General features: G+C 40.8%; 1 protein-coding gene across 2 annotated transcripts in view; it reads left to right on the top strand.

Moving 5' to 3' along the window:
• LDLRAD4 (low density lipoprotein receptor class A domain containing 4) overlaps positions 1 to 20,006 on the top strand; it is a 230,642-nt gene that overhangs the window by 128,749 nt on the left and 81,887 nt on the right. The window lies entirely within an intron of this gene.

Genomic DNA, 20,006 nt, shown 5'->3' with positions numbered 1-20,006 from the left:
GCTGCTTTGGGTACTCTGAGGCAGCTCAGGCGATGCCACTAGTCCTGTGCACAGGGCAAGGCTGTGAAAAGCAAAGTACAGTGCCTGGGCCGTGAAGTGTGCCATGGGGCTGTCTAGAGTTCCTCCCAAAGGGGGCTGAGCGGCATGGCAGGCTCCTTCTCCGTGCTTCCCTGCTGCCAGCCTGTGCGAGCCCTGCGGGGGGTTATCACTGCAGACATGCTGGCATCCCTTACAGCTCGGTGTGTGTGTTTATTAGGTGGCATCCATGGGGATAATCTCATTTTGGCTTTTAACCATAAGGTAAAAGTTGGGTGACCTTGGGGCAGTCTGTGCTCGTACAATGCTGTGTGCTGTCAGCTACCTGATACTGGCGGTGATGGAGCTTCTGGCAGGGGCCCCAAGGTGGGAGCCCTCATTGTCTGGGGGCCGTTGTGTTTGCTGACAGACAGGAGGATCTTTGCCTGCTGCCAGCACAGGAGGCACCTGCTGATTGGAAACTTCTTCTATCACAATGTTTAATTTGCTGTCTCACAACTTTTGGAAGGAGAAGCCTTTCATCTCTCGAGTTTGGAAAGGGGTGATATGATTATATTAAGCAGATTACGATGCCTATCTGCAGCTGAAAGGGGTTTGGTTTGGTTTGGTGGGGTTTTTTAAGATGGCAGCAACAGTAAAGTGCAGTGCAAGCGGCTGAACTGCAGACATGAGATGAGTCAGATCTGGATAATTGCACTCCTCTAGAGAGTGCCTGGGATGTCCTGAAGGTTCCCTCTCTAGAGCTGCCTGGTCTTGCTCCTTGCTCCTCTCTGGACCAGCGGGAGAGGCTGAATAACTCTGGTGCAGCTGTCATGGGTAGCACTGTAGGGTGAACTGGTTTGGGTTGGTTTTTTGTTTTTGAGGGAAGGTGCTGTTTGCCCTGATGGAGCTTCCTTAGGCTTGAAACCAGCATAAACCCTATGGGACAAATAGCACCTAAGATGTTCCTGCTGCAGTGTTCAAATAGGAACTATGCTGGTGGTGATTGCCAGCAGATGCCTACTCTGAGTAAAACTTTAGCCCCTGCACTGATCTGACATAGATTTTTATTATATTTTATAGGAGGGTGGCATGCTTATGCCATTTTGCAAATGTTGTGGTCCTCTTAGACTTGTATCTACTTGTTGTGTCATAAAATACATGCCCTAAGACTAGTGCCAGAACACTGAAAGCTCCTTGAAGAACATTTTAGGGGTGGACACATAATTTGAACTGATAACCATGGATGGTTGTGATGATTAAAATTTCCCTGAAGGTTAGAATCTGTCTTACTGATTATGCTGGGCAGTGTTCCTGGGTGGCAATGCCAGTTCAAATGGCATTTGGACACAAATTATTCTTCCCTTAATGTTTTATAAGCAGAGCTGTTTTAAAAAGTGGTGGTTATGTGAGTTGTTGGGTATTGGTTTTGTTTTTCTTTGATACGAGTGAGTTTGTGTTCTCTGTGCTTTGTATTGTGTCTGCAATTCAAACTAGAATAGGAACATAATAAAAGTCATACTCGGTCAATGACTTTCAAGCAAAGAAGGAAGAACTGCTGAATTTTGAGTGTGGTGGTTTACTTGGGGTTTTGACTTTCTTTTAACCTGAAACACCAACTTCTCTTATCTATTTCCCTTCTCTTATTCAGGAAGGGAGGACTTCACCCTCCAGTACAAATACATATACCCAAAGTCCCCCGGGTCCTACAGGGTTTTTACCTATTCCATTTTCTCTTTGCTGTTGCCGGAGGAAATGAAGTGATTTGGCTGGCTCAACCACTCCTTGTTTTTATTATTTCCACAGCTGCTGGCCAACTACTTCAGGTTTTTAAGGTTAATTTGACTTCACTCTTCAAGACAACTGGCAGGGATGTGGGAAGGGTGTGGGATGTGGCAAGCAAGTCTGCCAGCTTTCTTAAAGCTGCAATAACAAAACCCAGTATAATCTTGAAGGTCATATTGCAGCTTTTTATCTGCTTTGGTCCAGGAAGGTTTTGGGTGCCTAAGGGAGCAAAATGTCTCACAGAGATTTGTATTAATTCATGAGAACACTGTTGTGAAGAAATCAATTTTATTTTAAGGTTGCTCTGCGTTTATGAGTTTTGTTAATATGGTGTCACCATATGAATAATGTATAGATGTAGCACATTGTTTATGACCACCTGTGCACGTGGGCCTGTAAATAATAAAGGGAGAGAAGATCTCAGACATGCAGTAGGAGAATGCAGTTCATTAAGAAGTCACTGGGGACAAGTAGCTTAGTGCTTCCAAGTAACCAAGGCAGTTGCAAAGACACAGTGAGATATATAATGAAGACTAAGCGGTTTAATATTAATTAAACTGAAAGTAAGAGTTACAGATGTTAGAAAAGAATGGGTTTGGTGCCCTTTGCTCATGGAGAAGCCACTTTATCAACCCCAGAGAGGTTAGAGCCTGAAGGACTAGTTTAAGGATGTAAAAGGCTGACTAGTTTGAGGATGTAAAAGACTGTTCATAATATTGACACTAGAGGTGTTACTTGGAATAAATTGTTGCATGCCACAGTCAGAAAAGAAGTCAGAACAGAGATCACATCAAAACTTTCATATGCCCATCTGGATAAGCTGAGATCCAGGCTTGAACCGAGTGATTCACAGACTTTGCTAAAAAAGGAAGCAAATGTGTCGTTAGACCACTGCAGGAAAATTCCTGTAGTGTTCCAGATCTGGGAGATGCTGCCAACATAACCAGGTACAGCCATAACACCAATAAGATTAAGCACTGAAGAAGTAAAGTTATCTGTGTTACTGTGGAATATCGTTCCATCCTATCCAGTAACTAGCTGTGGTATAGCACTTTGCTCTAATGTGCAGAAGAAAATAAAACTGGGATGCACTCCTGCCTGATGTCCAAGGGTCTGAACCGTGTTTGCAATTGTTGCCTTATGCAGAACAGTGGGTATTAGTAGCAGCTCATTGTGGTACTGTTAATTATCTGCCTTTATTTTGATACAGTAAGAGGCTGAATCAGGGGGATTCATGGGTTCGAGGGGCAGAACTGATCACTGTAATTATTCAGCTTGACCTTCCCTGTTAGGAGTTAGGCATTTAGTTTTTCCTGTAAGCTGGTTGAAGGCGTATTTTTTAGACAGAAATACAATCTTCAAGACTCCACGTGATGGTCAGTACCATGTGGCAACCTCTCCAGGTTTTAATTATCTACTCTACTAGAGAATTCATTTGTAAGTCATGGTAATTTATTTATTCTAGATAACAAAGCCATTGGGGGTGCCTGTCCTTTTAGTAAGTGTTTTTACAGTGCCTAGTACAAAAGGATCTCTGATGGGAGCCTTGGTGCCACCAGAATGCACAAATAACTTGTTAACTAGGAAAAAGCAAACTGTGTTTCTCTTCACTTGGATAGTCTTAGAGAATAGAAGATTAGGGAGCTAGGTTCCTTGGTGCAGTGATTTCTTTTTCTTCCCTTATATTTCCTCTCCTTATCTTACAGGCTACGTGGTGATATTTTCAGTGAGGGATTGAGCATTGTTTTTCACTTCGGCTGTTTCTGGGGCTGGCACTAAAAATGTTCCCCTTTTTCAATTTGTCAACTGCATTGACAAATTACCCTTTGGCAAAGAACACAGCACGGTAATTTTGGAGTATAACTCTTCTATCAGTCTGGCTTCCTTTATTTCTGCCAAGGGTATTGCTGGGAAACTCAGAGATAAGGCTATGTATTTTTGTAAATATGCTAATAAGAATGTTGATCCTTGCAAAAAAAAAAAACAACAACAACAAAAAAGTGTTTTAGGTTTTAGAATTAATTTCCTGATTTCCTGGTCCGGCAAAAGAAAAAGAATAGTTAAAGTCTGGAGGAAGTATGCAGCATGACTGCATGTTTGTCTGGTTTAGGGACGCTGAAATATTATCTCATATAGGCTGGGACTAAGAAGGTGTTAGGCTTTTTGAATCAGCTGCCAGTGGCTCTAATAGGCTCTTGGAAAGCCAAGGATTAGTCAGATGGAGGAATGTCTTGGCCAAAACTCTCTTTTCTCTGGCTAAACCCACTCCCTTGGCAGTGATGCATTGTATTCTTATAAAAGCTGCTGTGGAAGCTTGATGCCAATGCAAGATTTCGTTATGAGTATTGGATCCTCCTGGGAGCAGTTAAAGTAGATGGAGAGCTCCTTTTTTCTCTGGAATGTAACGGTGAATATGGGCCATTTCTAGGACATTCTGTTTCTTTTATGAACCTGCTTCTCCAGATTCCCCTTTTTGTTTATCCAATCAGTACAAATTACTTCTTGACAAGGTTCCCAATTCTTGACAAGGTAAGTGGTTTTGTCTGTCATGCATTATAGCAAAGGACTGATGGCTCCAAACAATAGACATGTTGTTCCCATCTCAAGATGTCAAGTGCAAGCGTCTTTCAGCTGTGATTACTGGCATGCTGTCTTTGGTTCCATCTGAGATCTCTTAATCTTTCCTACAGTTGGGAGGACAGCTCGCAACAAAACATTACCTAGCAACTAAAATGCCTCAGGTTGGTTTGGGGAAAGCAACAGAAGAGTTGTTATTAATCATGCTGAGATGATGCATTGTGGTTTAAAAAAATTGGAACGGAAAGGCCAGATTAAATATTGACATTTAGTATATTCCAACTGTGTTAGTTTTCACTTTGGCTGACATGAGATGTATATTCAGTGAAAATGGGAAATAAAAACCCTTGTCTGTGTTCTCCTGGATACAACAAAGTGTAATAAACCCCCTAAACAACAGTGATCAGCTATTTGGGGTTGTTGCAGATGTAGCCTTCGAAATCTGAGAGGCTGAAGAAACTTCCATTCTGATCCTAAGGGCTACAGTAGTTTGATTGTCAAGAATATAGGATAGATTGTTGTCAGTGGAAACCATTTTATTATAAAGAAAAACTTTGATGAGCTCACCATGGTAAAAAATGGTTTTAACAAACGTATCGTAGCAGTTAAAGACCTGAGACTTAACAGCAGCCTACCATGTGCTCTATTTAAAGAGTAAATTTTGGTGCATTTCCACCTGACTCTGCTTTAGCCATCTCAGCTCAACGACAATAGCTTCACAAGGCTAAGTTAGACCTTGATATAACAGATCTCTGTGATCCTCCTGTCATATGCTGAGTTCCACTAAAGATTCTAGAGAAGGGGTGGTGGCATGAGCTGTTATGGAAAATAGGAGTGTAAAATGTGATAGTCTATAACCGTGTAGGAAATAAATGTGGTCAGCAGTGAGGAAGATACTGTTGTGTGCTGAGGTATTTTGATGTTAAACCACACTGTTCTGGAACAGTTGGGGAACTTTCCACTTGGCGCTTTCTCTCCGAGGTGGTAATTTGGAACCGATCCGCGCGCTGCGGCGTGGGTAGTGTGAGCAAACAGTGTCACGAGTGGGCACCAGTGGGTGGTTGAAAGCATCATTCACATTTTTTCTTCATATGATCTTCTCTGAGCTGAAATGGTGCCAAATCAGTCGGGCTGGTTCTACAGGAGCCATTATTTTCCTGGCGGCAACTCGCCACCGTGTCCATCCTTTGCTACGCGTGTTACCTGCAGGTGGTGGGCAAGGAGGAGCCTTCCACACAGATCTGTGGAAGGACAAGAGGAATTGGAGAAAGGGCTAATATCATCCAGTATTCATTTCTATCACACTTTTAAAGTTAATTCATTAGTGCAAAGATAATTAATTTGAGGTATAGCTGTCAACGGCCTTTTAAAAATTAGAGCTCCATGCTAACAAAAAATTATTGGTTTTTTACTGGTTTCAGAAAACAAATGTTTTGTCTCTATCAGCCTAATAAACAACTTTAAGTTTGCTACTTCCAATGAATTAACTTGTTCACCTTCTGGCAAGAGACTGGTTTTACTGCCTGTGTGTGCAAACCTGAAGCCTTTAAGCAGAACAAAAAGAAAAATTATTCCCCGTAGACTTAAAATAGCTGGGGGGTGATACAGGCTTGTGTAAAGTTTTGGAGTGATGCATACAATGTTCTTGTCAGGGTGTTTTTAAGCTGTTGCTGTATCCTTGTAAGTAGTTGAAAAATGTCTTTCCTCTGGTAATAGCCATAGTTTGTAGGTAATGGCTTGTCAGAAACACTGATGGTTCATAAAGATCAGCTATGTGAAAATGTCTGCAATGCTTTTTCTTGTTTGTCTGCTACCCAGAGGAACAGCAGAGGAACACAAAAGAGGGGCTGGGAGTACATGGTGAGGAAGCAATCGAGGCATTTTTTAAGAAGTAATAAATTGTAATTCTAAAAGTCTTGGAAATCCACATGGTAGAGACATGTGAAGAAGCCTTCTCAAATCTGAATCTCACTCCTGGTTCAGGGGCATCTCAGAGAAACCCCCTTACAAGTTTGTCATCAAGGATATGTGGTGATAGATCAGGTGTACTAGGATTTTTAAGAGGGATAGAAAACCAGTTTGATTGCTTTCCCAAAACCTCAGCATTAAACAAAACGTGTGGCTTTATGTGAAGGAAGTAATTAGGAAATATCTTGTTTGGTATTTGAAGTTGCCACAAAGTTAGGTAACAAATTAAGGAACAATTTGAATTTTGGACTTTCTGTGCTAACATCAGTGGGAATTGAATGATGTCTTGATGCTCTGAAAGGCAACAGGCCAATCTCAATACAAGTTTTCTCATGGACCTCTGGACTTCTGTGTAGTCTGACCTACTGGTGAAAAATTGATCTTGAAGGTGGATTGAGAAGCTGAACTTCACAGGAGTGTGAACCACAGAAAAGGTGAGGTGTAAGCTTGCTGAGAAAAAGAGTTTACAGCTAATTCAGTCTTGTCAAAAATTTCTGTCACACTTGGTAAATAATTTTTTAGGGAAGTATTCCAGTATTTCAGTTTTTAAGTTGTCAAAACATTTCATTTCAGAATTTTTTAAGTTTTAAATTTCACATATTTTTTATAAGACAACATATGTTGGAAAATATTTAAATACTAAATAAAAAAAGAGCTTTTCTTTGTTTGCTATTTACTTAATTCACTATCTTCAGCTGTCTGATTTCTGTTTGAGTTGAAGGAAGCTGAATATTTTTTTTGTAGTCTCATGGTTATGATGCACAGCTAGAACATGACAAATAAGAAGCTTCTCAGGAAAGATCCATCCACCTGGTCTTCAGTGATTTTGTTTTAGGAAAGCCATGTTAGAGGCTCTTTTATTTCCTCCTCTTTTATCTTCTTCCTGCATTTCTTCTATAACAGGTTGGGGGAGGAAGGAAGTTTGGCAGCCAGCAGGAATAAGAGTACTTGTCACCTGTTTGAGGGGGTTTGGGAGAATTTCTTCAGCAGATTGGAGGGCAGAGTGTAAAGTTCACATCAGCCTAGAGGTATGTGTGAGATTTGTTGAGTGGTAGATGCCCTTAGTACACCTTGTTGTCAAAATCCTCTTGATTCTGGTTTGGTGGGGTTTATTGGTTGGGTGTGGGCTTATTTGTTTTTGGTGTTTTTTGTTTTTTGGTTTTTTTTTTGGGGGGGGAGGTTGTTTTGTTTCAATTTGGTTTTGGGTTTTTTTTTTTTAGGTTTTGGGGGTTTTTTTTGGTTTTTTTTGTTTGGGTGTTTTTGGTTTTTGTTTTTTGGGTTTTTTTTTGGTAAACTAAATTCTCCTTGTGCCCCTGTTGTATCCACTATACCTCCCTTTCCAGTTATCAAAACCTTTGCTGAGTAAAGTTACCTGATCCCCATTTTTCAGCTCTGCAGTTCTGCTATGATTTCCCATGTAGTGCCAAAGAAGAGACCCTTTTGTTTTTCCTACATCCTAAAGGTACCCTTCTGTCTGTCTGCCGCCTCACCTGATTGCCACAGGTACCCCAGTGATCACAGAGACCTGGCCATGGGTTTCCTGCTCTGGCTGCTTGCACCCACAGAGTGTCAGGGAGAATGGGGCATGCCCACCCTCTGCCCTGCTGCCTTTCCTCAGCCTGGCAGGACACCCTGGAGCAGGGCTTTGTCTCAAGCTTGGCCTGTTCAGTGCAGAGTGTTAACTCTCCACAGAGCTGTGTTCTGGCTGGGACACTCCTTTTTCCCCCTCTTTCTCTTTGTTTTTTACAAAGCTGCTGTCATTTTATTAAATGAGTTCAGAAACACTCATAGGAATGTGCTCTTCTTGTTGACATAATTATGAAAATTTTGGGCCTGGGCATCCGTGAGAAGGCCAAGTGTTGCAATGGGAATCTTGTCAGAATTGTGTCTTCTTTTTACCTTGTCATGGCAGTTTGTCTCAAGCGTAGGAACTGAAAGTGGGTAAGTCTCTGCTAAGAACCTCTCCAGGGAGCTTTCGTAGAGGAGAGAATGAGGGACTTCAGGGCATGAAACTGAGGTATCATCAACCTGTCAGGGTACTGGCACTCAAAAGCAGCTCTCCTTGATTACTGTCTATCAGTGACATCATGGCTTAAAACTGGAGTTGCTGAAAATAATTCCAGTCTTTTAAAATGAAATTGTCCCTTATAAATATGCTACCTTGAGGGACCTAGAGATGAGAACCTGTTTTGTTGGGTTTTTGGCAGCAAATAGAAGCAGGCGAGGACGTGTGTTAGCACTTTGGTGTACAGTGCAATCTGGTAATGTCCAAAACTTGGATACCATTACTGTTTTGCAGCCAGCATATCCAGCCTTTCTCTAAACAGACACATTCTTCTGCTACAAAATATTGAAAATTTATTTTAATGTGTCACCTGTCAAATCTGTGCTGGTCTTTTTTTCGACTGGGCATGGCCTCAGTTGAATATGAGATATGAAAACATATTCCTATCAGGAAAAGTAGTTTGCAGGGCACATTTATAACCTTTGTATTGTCAGCTCCAGTAGCTGAGGCTTGCTGGGCAAAGGTACTTGGTGGTACTTGGTCCCAGTACCACCAAGCCTGCAGATTTTATTTTAGCTATGCTTCATAGTGAGGGGAGATGTTTTCCCTTTCAAGCTGGATTTCTGTGCCTGCCCATCCCAAATACTGAAAATGGGCTTCTTTCTTCATGCTCTGGCTTGCAGTCAGCTTGGGAATTGTCACCACATTCTTGCCAAACAGAGTCACGTTTCTTTCTAGTTCTGACAAAGGTCCATGGTTCATTCTGTGTCTCAGGTTTGTCAAACATCTCTGGTATCCAGTGCACGTGAGAGAAAAGAACACATGCCTCGCCTTGGTCAGGCAATTTCTGTAAGTTTCCTCCATTTCAGTTCTTGCTGTTTGCTACTAAGAGTTGTCTGGAAGAAATGGTGACACTTTCTGCCTCTCACCTTCATGAAGATTTTAGCCTTCCTTTACATAAAATGTTCCTGTCGTGTTTTTGAATTGCTGGTAGTGATGAACTAGAAACAAATTTGTAATAGAAGTGTGATGTCTGAGCAGTTTCTTTAGCAGAAGCTACAAAGAACTTAGAAAATACACATATATAGTAAAAGTGAATAAGTCTGTATTATATCTGCCCTAGATTGGCTGAGCCCCACATAAACAAGTATTTCTATTTCATCTGGTAGAGCATGTATTTTAAATTAAATCTGGTGCAAGGAGTGGTTATGGTGGAACCAAATGGAACAGCATGGCTTGACAGGAGGGCATGTCCTGAAGCACAGAGGAATGGAGGGAAGAACTGGAGTGCTGTTTTCAGTGTCTGGGTGCTGATCACAAGTGGTAACAGATTTTAAACTGAAATATACAGTCTATATACAGGTATCGAAGGTAAAAGAATGAACTCAAACATGTTCTCGCCCTCTATGATGTTATATGATTTAAAATATGTGCTGACATTCAGGATATGAAAGGTAGGACAAGGAAAAAATGAAGTTTTAATGCATAAGGTTTGCTAGCAGTTTTCAAATATTTTGGTCAGTTTTCATACTGAGAAGATTGTTTTAAACACAGTAAACTTCTGAACAGAAGAAAATAACCACGTTTGATTTTACCCCAAATTAATATAATTGTGCACAACAATTAATAGAAATAGAAATGAGTGTTTTGATAGGTGGGATGCAAACAACTGCATGGTGGGTCTGAACTGGGGACTTGCAGATGGATTCTGACCAGGGAACTGGCCCCAGTGTGAGCACGTGCCACTGCTGGGGCTGACAGACCCCCTTGGAGGAGAGGGGTGTTCTGCCTGAGCTCCATGCTGTCACAGTCTCTCCAGACTGGAACAAGTTTGCATGGAACTGTCTTGGAATGTGGTATCCAAGGGTGGTATCACTCAAAAGTGTGATTATACCCATTATGCTGAGAAACTTGATTTAAAATTGATATGGAGCGTATTTAGGTGGTTGGAATCTGCTCCTCTGGAGAGACCTCATGAAAAGGGAGGAAAATACCTGTTTATATTTATATTTGAGGCTTTTACAATTGAATAAAGGCAACATTAAAACTTTGAATACTTTTATAGTTGCCAAAACCAAATTTTTGCCCTTGTCTCTGTTTCTAAGCAAATACGAACTTACAACAAGCACTGTTGTATCCTCGGGATACTTTTTCCAAGTAGATTGTACAGCTCAAAAGCACATGATCTAGAAATGGAAAGTGTGGTATATTGGACAGAGTTTGGGGGAATTTTTTTTTAAAGGCACAGATAGTTGGTTTTGGTGTAACTGATAGTGAAGTGAGAGCACGATTAAGGCCAAGAATGAGTCACTTTAGGCAATTCTTAGCTTGCAACCCTCTGCTCAGACCATAAGTTGATGTTCTCTTTTATCATGAAACCTTTCCCCCACAACTCTTTGCTCATTTTGGAGCGACCATGTCGTGGAGAAATCATTCATGCTGTTGTTCTTGCAGGATTGTTCCACTTCTCTCCTGCTACTGTTTGTAGGCTCCTGACTTACTGCAAACATCTCTTAAGTTTTAGAGCTCTGGCTATGTTTGTGAAGCTCTGGGACAGACAGACTGACCCTCAATTCTTGTTTATGTTTTCACTTTACCCTCTCAAGATCTTTTCTGCTTGGGAAGAGAGCAAAGAGGGTGAAAAGATCTCTCTGCCTATTTGCTGGGCAGTGTTTTGTGAGAAGTTTTGTTTGATGGAGGCTTTGTTCATGTTTGACAGTTTGAGAGAAGATCTGGCTGTGTCAATGTGCAGGTAGAGGAGAAGCACTTGTGGGTGACCACAGTATTGCAGTACTGAATGGAAGGTGGGTTCTGTGGTACAATAAGGAGTGAAAAAACATCTGCTGTGAGTGGAAAACGGGATCTAATACTGCATAAATGGATGGAGGAGATAACTGAGCAGACAAATGCCTGGTCCTTCATAAAGAAGATGAAAGGAGAAAGTGTTCAGCAATGAGTGTGTGAGGAGGAGTGTGAGGGGGGAGAACAGTGCTGCAGCATGGAGGCTGCCTCACCTGGAGCCCTGCGCCCCCTTCATTCTCAGCGTTAGCAGGTAAACTCATGCATATTCATATCAATAGAAATAATAACAATAATGAAAATTGGTAGCAAAATCAAATTAATGTGGTCTCCTGCAGCAGAAATATTTACCCGATGTGTCCTGCCAGTTACAGAGATTGGCATTAAACCTAGACATTACCTCATCTTCCTGGGCAGACAGCCTATTTCTATGCTAAGCAAGTCTGCAGGAGTGAACAACTGAATACCTGCCTGATTAGCTGTGCAGCAGCAGATCCTGGTTAGAAGCGATTTCCCTCAGTGCTTTCTCTCCCTTTTGCTCACACGCTTGCTCTCTGCGAGGTTTGTCACCGCGCCTTATCAAGTGATGTTTTTCATCTTGAAGGGCACGTTGCAGGGGAGATTGGCCAGACAGGTGGGCTAGTATAAATGCTGAACCAAATCAGAAAGGTCAAGAAGAAGAGAAGGAAAAAAGTGTGTGTATATATGTGTATCTGCCTCCCCGTCTCTGCATGTGTCGGTGCCAGCTAGGTGAAACTGGATTAATGAGGAAGGGAGAGATAAGTGCTAAGAGGATTGTGCTATAAAAGGAGATTTTTGGGTTTTGAGACTAGATGAGGGTTTCTTTATGAAAACTTTAATTGGCTACCTTAGATCATTTCTTTAGCTTTGTTCCTGGGTGGTAAATCATAAATTTCCTGCTGGGTGCAAAATCATAGCATAATTATGATAGTTGGCCTGTGTAGAGTGTCTTCTATCACAGACTCCCAGCATGCCGTATATTCCTTAAAAAATTAAGCCTCATAATGTATTTCAGACAAGTAGTCTGACAAGTAGTAATAAAAATAGTAATAGGAAAAAAACAAAGTGGAAGAAAAAAAACCTCCAGCAAAAACAACAGTTGCCTTTGTTGCAACACCTTTAAAAGAGCATCCTACTCTTGCATCCACCTGCTTGGCTACCGCTACTCTTTTTTCCATAGCAAGGTTCAAGGACTCCAGGATACAGTATCGCTGTTACTGATTTGTCCAAGTCCTCACAGTAATGCCTTTGTGAATTCAAGAGCTGCAGATGACCATAGGTCACTCTCCCTTGGTGTTGGCATGCCAGTATTTTCCCATGTATACATGTATTTCCATTTCAAACCTGCAAGAAGCTGGACACGCCACTACCTTTGTTCTCTTTCTTGACATGGCTCCATTGCTTGCATTATCAAGAAAACATACAGCAAAGTCACAGTGAAATGAAGCCTCTTGTTCTTTGGTTTGGTGTTCGTAAATCTGAAGCAGTATTTATATGGTAGATTTCCTATCTGTTTTCATCAGTGGATGTATTTTTAAAGGTCAGTCCCCTCGGCTGTTGAGAACGATGAGGAACTTACCTAATGGAGAAAAGGTTTGGGCTGATTGGCCTCTTCCACCTTCTTCTGTCCTGCCAGGACAGATGTGGCTTCTACCTGAGCTGCTGTACCGGGTGGCCAGACTCTGGAAGTAGCTTTTCTCCTCACACTTACTGGTCCTAATTCTGAGAAAGTGTATGCCAAAACTTGCATCGCTCTCCTGGAAATGGTGTGGGGACTGGAGATGTACACTCCAGGACCAATAGGCCCATATAATGGCTGAGTTGTTTTTCAGGAGGGACGTTTTCTGTTGGTGAACAGCAGCAAGTTGCTGTCTCCAGAGTGTCTTAAAGGAGGAGAAACACCTTTTAAAGAAAAACAAATCCTTTGTCTTTCAGCTGCAGGGTTAAAAACACTACAAAAAACACAGAAGTGGACATTGGTTCTCCACTCTCCAGTTATTGGTAGAACTGAATGTTTTCATTTGTAATGCTATCATTTTGGTTAAGCAGCGCTTAAGATTTCCATCAGAAATGTTAAAGAAAGCTCACAAAAGAAATAGGGAACCAAACGTTCAGCCTTGATTATGAAGATTTTGTTATCATTTTCAGAGACAATAGCACCATTTTAGAGTGAGGGTTTAAGAGGCAGTAGTGTAAAAGACATGCCATCAGCAAAAGGGGAGCTGTGCCCTGACATTCCTCAAGAGAACAGTGGGAGGTTATAGGCCTCTGGAGCAGAGAAGGAAGAAGATGTTTGCTTGATCTCAGTAAATTATGTCAAAGCTCTGTATTTCACCAAAGTGTCTGAGGGAGGTCTCTGACCTAATTGTTTTTTCTTTCCTCTGCAATATAAAAGATAATCAAAGTGTGTTATCACTCCTGTATTTCCAATACTTCATAGTCAAACAAAGGGCACTCTCCTGTTACAAGTGATTCAAACTAGTTTAATGTAGCCAGAAGACCTCAACTGAACATGTTTCAGACAGGTTATTTGAAGTGGTAAAAGACTGGCAAAGTCAGATTGCCCTCTCTATGAAAGTACCAGTAGACTGCAAAATATTTCTGGATGTTAGTTTGTACCTAAACTATAAAAATAATTTGGCTTCTTGATTTAAGAATTAAATTTTCCATAGCATTGGGGCCAGCTGGTTTGTTGGAAGATTGAGCTGCCTAAGTTATCAGAGTGTACAAGCATTATCTTGTCAGATGGGAAGAGCACTAGTACTCTAAACACGAGTTTGAAGGCGTCATCTCCATAACCCTTGTGCCTGCAGGCAGGAATGACTAACAGAAGACGAAAAAAGTAGCTTATTTCTGAAATAAAGTGGCATTTTCCATTCTGTCATCTGCAGATGAGAAGAATGGACATTGAGTTATGACACTGCTCTCTAAATCTTTCTCAGGGGAAAACAGAGGCGGAACATAATCTTTGGGGTTTTTTTAAGAATATTTCCTCACTTAAGGCAAAAGAAAGAACAGCATTGCTTAAGATGTGACAGAAAATATTATGTTATTTCAGTAGTGATGTACAGTGCCAGCACAACCTGTGCTGCTTTTTGGCCAGTGGTTGTCCAAAAGTGAACAAATTTTTTTTCATTATATTCCAAGCAAAAGTTTTCAGTTTCAGGGCTCAGACAAAAAATGTGTAAGGCACTGGTTGCACATTTTTTTTTGGCATGCACTTTTGCTTCTACTTAAAAATTTGATGCATGTAGAAGTTGTCCTGTGGCTTATCTTTTGACCTGAGAATTTACATCTCCATCTAAATTGGACAAGTAGCAGGTTGCCAACAGCATGGCATGGTTATCAGCAATCTCTGCCTGCGTCAATATGACAAAACAGGGCTGGCACTCTGTAAGATACTTCCTCTTAAATATATATCCTTTGTGGCCATGGACTCCTAGATTCATTGACTAAATGGTGGCACCTTTGCATTAAGCTGATGTATCCTTTCACCTGATGATTTTATGATCAGGTGAAAGGACTCATCAGCCTCCACCCCCTCCCTGAACTGTGATCTCTCTATATTCTCTTGACTTAAATGTTTCCTTTTCTATTATTTTACCACTTCCTTACAAATCACTCTACATAGTGAGATTTACTCTTGGATGTCATGCCATTAAAAAGTAACAGCTATCCTGTTTTACCTTCATAAATAGGTAATATACAATCAATCAATCAATCAATCAATAAGGAACAAATAGATAAAATACAGAGCTTATTTTTTTTAATAGCAGTATCATTAGCAGCTGTCAAATGGATACGCAGTGTAGCTTCAATTCCTTAGATTATTGTTTTCATCCACTTATCAGCATTTCAGATTGTACTCTACTTTGGATATTGATAATCTGATTTTGTCAGTTCCTTATTGTTTTAGTAATAAAACTGCAACTCCAAATCAACAAAGTCGTTTGGCACATTACACTATAACACAAAACTAAAGAGTTTCCTTCATGCCTTTTCTAAGAGAAGAGGTTTTTGCATAAGTTTGAATAGCAGGAATTTAAATACTGTCATGTGTTTTGCAGATAGAAGTGGAATAGGCAGAGCTCAGATCTGAGAAGAGCCTGTTGAGTCTTTGTTTACCATACTCCATCAGTGGCATCCAGATCTCTGGGAGGGCTGCATGGGAGGAGAGTATCCTCAACATCCTAAATTTTCAGCTGATTCCCAGCTGCTGTAGTCCTGGTGTTTGCGGTGGGAGGGTGCACTCTGTGCTCAGCAGCGCTGTCTGTGGTCCAGCACAGACAGGGAGCAAGTGTCAGGAGGCTCCTGCAGCTGCATGGAGAGATGCTCAGCTGCCCTCCTGGGGGACAGGGAGACTGAGCACTCATCTCCACTGAGCCAGAGTCGGCTCTGGCCGACTTTCATTCTTCACAAAACTCAAACTGCTTTTTTAACGCAATGCTGTGTTTACCAGATGCTGCTAAGCTCTGGATATTTTCTTCTGATTATGTTCCAGACACTTAAAAGTAAATTAAAATTATGTACTAAACCCAATGCAAAACATTTCTTCACTGTTTTAAATTCCCAAAGAAATAAGAATTTGGTGACAGTCTGTGAACCCCATGTTCATAGTACATGTATGTGTGTATGCATATGTAGACGTTCATTTACCTGTTTGCCTGCTTCACATCCTTCTTGACTATTTTGGAACCAAGAATTCCCTGAAAGAGGAGCAGGTCTTAGAGATGGAATGGCTTCTTCAAAAGTGAGAAGCAGGTGAAAGAGAGTCCTTGCTGGTGAGCCCATTGGAAGAGCCCCATGCCCAGTCAGCACCAGCGTGGGGCAGGAAGGGGATGACATGGATGCTTCAGCTACTGGAAGAACCCCTGTTTAGTATCAATAGCCTGTTTAGTGCTTGTGTCTTACTGAACCAGAAAGCTCTGGGTTAAATCAGATGTCATTAATTCAGCTGTTCACAGACTCCTGTGTGATTTTAACATCTCCTTTGAAGAACATGTGGGATGAATGAATACTGCCATGTTTGTGTCTTCAGAGTTGCATGTTCTCCCATAGCAAAGGAGTGTGAGTAACAGCCTACGTGCCTTGCCTGCACGTTTCGTCAGAGCTCTTCAGAAAGGCACAATTGTTGCTGCCTGCAAAAGCTCGAAGGTGCTTCCCCTTCCATATCCATCTATTCTTGTATTTGTGAATCAGCCAGGAAAGGAACTTGCCAAGTTGAATCAGTTGTCAAGGGGCATGTTGTGGTCACCTTTGCTCCAGGAGCTAGACTTGGAACTCAGATTTCTTTAACAAAATCTAAAAAGCCTTCAAGGTGACAATTCATTTCAGTTGTTACCAATTAAAGATGGATTTGAATTGGCAATTTAGGAGCAAAAAACTGTGTTCTGGCCACTTTGGGTTTGGGGGCAGAAGAAGGGGGGAGTGATATGAGAGTCCAAGGGTCCTTTTATCTTGCTAACACGCTTCAGGTGTAGTTCTGATATAACTGATTTTCAATTCACAACGTCTATTGTAGATTTTCCTTTTTGTTCACATTTCTGTATCTTGTTAAAAACAGATATTGGATTTTTAACTATCTCAGATACTGAAGGACAACAGGTTAAAGTTTTATTAGTGGTTTTTTTTTCTTAAGCTTTAAAAATTGGCAGAAAGGATGGCTAAATAAATTATATCACGGTAGTGAAACCAGGGTTTAATTGAAATGATTTTGCAATATCCTATGTACTTAGATGTTCTAAAGAGACAAAAAGTATGCACTGAGTGCTTTAGCTTTTACTAATCATTAACATGGTGGTGTGGTTAGTAAGAATTTAGGGGGGTTTAGGGCCTGTTTTTCTTTTTAGTTGCCATATAAGATAATTCTGAAAGCCCAGTTTAGTTACTGAAACTGGAGCTAGCCTTGGCTGTAACCAAAGATGGGCAGTATTTTTCAAAAGTGGTAAAAATGCGGTATGAAAGAACATGCATCAGCCTTAGGGAACTTTCCTCTGCTAGTGGGCAGCAAAAAATGTTGATATTATTTTTCTCAGTGACTTCTTTCAAATCTGTTGATTCATTACATTATTTAGTCTATATTTTCTGATCTTTCAAGATGCCATGGAAGGTACCATGCTTAAAAATAGTATAAATTTAATTAAGAGGTGAATGTTGAGTAGGAGGCTAGGTAAGGAGAAGAACATTCTTTTCATAAAGTTTTATGATCTATGGAAAAATTATTAAGTTAATAATTTTCAGAATCTTAAAAGTGTTCACAGATCTCACTCTACTCACAGTGTGTATCTGTCCCCATGTACACACAGCTGTGTGTGGGATGCCCTCTACTACCCTTGCTCAAATAAAACACTGCTTACAAAAAGATTTAATGAATTCCCCAAAGACCAGGGTCACGTGGTTTTGCATCAGTGGAAGATGAAGCTGCTTCGTGTAGTAATTTTTTTCTGGATTGTGCAGTGTTTGAGAGTAGGTAAGAGAGCTTGTGTGATGCTAGGAATGTAGTAAAAAGGCAGATGTGAATAGATATGGGTGTGTGCTTGTATTTTGATGGTCATACAAACCTTACACTTGGTATATCTTGAATAAGAGTCACTTCCAGCCTTCTGAGGTTTCTTGGCTCTCATGCCAAGAGCTTTTATGCACTGTGAACTTGTGCAAATCACTGCTCATTGAATGAGTAACAGAGCAGATATACAGACAAATGATAATGTGTTGAATGTGGCAGTTTAACAAGTTTAATTGAAACATCTTATCTTGAAGCTCTTAATATAATTCACAAATAGCAATTTAACTGCCATGAAAACACTTAAAGTGGAGTTGACATCATATCACCCCCCTTTTTTAAATGGCAGATGGAGTGATGCATAAAGAGGTTGTGTTTTCCTGTGTTCTGGAGGTAATCATCATTAAAGTTAGACTCCAGAGCTTTTAACTCTAAAACCATTAGAAAATTACTGTTAGACCATTGGTAATGCATGCACTTACTCGATTCAGCTGTGAACGCTGAATTATGTGTTCATACGTGTTATGTAATGTTGAAATCCAGTTACATAAACCTTTAATGCATGAACAGGGGAAGATTGCATAGAGGGAAAGGTGAAATGTCACATCACATTGGCCTGCTACTTTCCAACCTGACTTTTGGCTTGGCACATCCACTTAAATGAAGGGCCAGATCTTAAATTTACTCTCAAAATGTCTGTTCTCTGCTTTATACAAAGACAGTGTTGTGTGATCATACATATGAAATTAAAAATGTGTGGCTGGATATGCAATTGGGTTCACATTGCCTTCACTTCAGTAGTTTCAGGTTTGAATACCAGATCTTATGACTCCTCTGATTCTGTCTGGAAGTGAACAAAGTCTCCTGGAAAAAAAAATCCCAAAGAAAGTATCCACTCAAGTGCAATTGGAAGAAGTTTCCTGTTGGGGAGGGACAAAAGCCCCAAAGACAAACACTGCTTCTGAAAACAGAAAACTGGTGCCATTACTGTAGAGGCAAAGTGTTGGCACTGTAGCCCCATGTTTATATACTTGATGTTTTTAGTGTGTGGCTCTTCAGAGCACCCTGTGTCTTGCAAATGCTTTTCTTCAATTTGTTAGATGTATTTTAGGCAATGAAGATCTCAGGCACAGGGAAACAGGGAGTAGAGAGGAATGACTGTAACAGGTATTAACATTTGCACCTTTTTTTTGCTCTAAGCTGAACATGAAGACCTTACAAATCACTGAGTCCCAGAGTGTTAGAAAGAAAAAAAACATTCATGCTAGCAAAAGTGCAATAAAATTTGATGACTAAAGCAGTAAAATGGTGAATTATTTTTATTGCTGAAGTTCCAGGGAGGGATTGAAGCTGTTTAGCAGACCTTTGTATCTTATGTCTTTTCTTTTTTATTTGCTTATCAAAGCAATGCTGCACAAAAATTATGTCACTTGGGCACAGTGTCACAAGTACTAGTCTGCAATCCCCCACAGAATCTGTGATGCATCATTTTGCTCACTATGATGCAGTCTCTGCCATCATTCCATACTGGGCAAAAAAGTACCTTAGCAGGGAAAGCAATCCAGGAGGGCTTGATGCATCGGGAAATGGGAAATCAGGAATGGTGGAGATGATTTCAGGGGCTTTTGTTGCTGACTGACTGGAAGCATTTCCCTTCTCAGAAGGAAAGGGAACAGAATGCCTTAGAAATTGTTTTGCCAGATTTTGTAGTTCTGACAGGTTTTGAGTCATAGCAAGACATGTGACTTTATAGGGGTTCACATCATTGTAAGGATCATGCTACCACACGTCCAGAGGTGTGGCATGTGCACCAGAGATTAGTAAATCAGGAGAGAAGGGGTAAGATGTGAGTCTATAAACAGCAGATAAGACTAAACATTTCTTCGGAGATTTTCTAGCTTGAAATGTTTCTCCACATAAATAAACAATGTCTGTCTGTCCTTGATATTCCTTTTCAGTTATTAGTTATTTATTTACTGAGAAGATGATAGTAAAAAACAGTCATCAAAATGAAATGTTGAAATCACCTGATGGTGGTACTGATACATGTCAATGTTGTATAAACAGAAGAATGGCTCAGACTGTGTTAAGCCCTTCAAAAGGAGCCAGCAGCTGATAACCCCTCCTGAGTCACTGCAGGGGTAGTGCCAGTGCCTTACTGGTCTTTTCTGAGACCAGACATTTCCTGCAAGGAGTGATGAGGAGGCAGCTCTCGGTGGTTGGTGGTTGGTATCTAATGCCATGGATAATATCTCTTTGCCAGAGAAGTGTTTGATGCCAGTTCAGGATCATCAGCTTCTTCAGAAGCAACATATGTAGGTACCAGCAGGCTGA

Source organism: Geospiza fortis, unplaced genomic scaffold (genome assembly GCF_000277835.1).
Source record: "Geospiza fortis unplaced genomic scaffold, GeoFor_1.0 scaffold100, whole genome shotgun sequence".
Lineage (NCBI taxonomy): Eukaryota > Metazoa > Chordata > Aves > Passeriformes > Thraupidae > Geospiza > Geospiza fortis.
The sequence above is the reverse complement of the archived record's forward strand: the minus strand, read 5'-3'. Positions and strand labels throughout refer to the sequence as shown.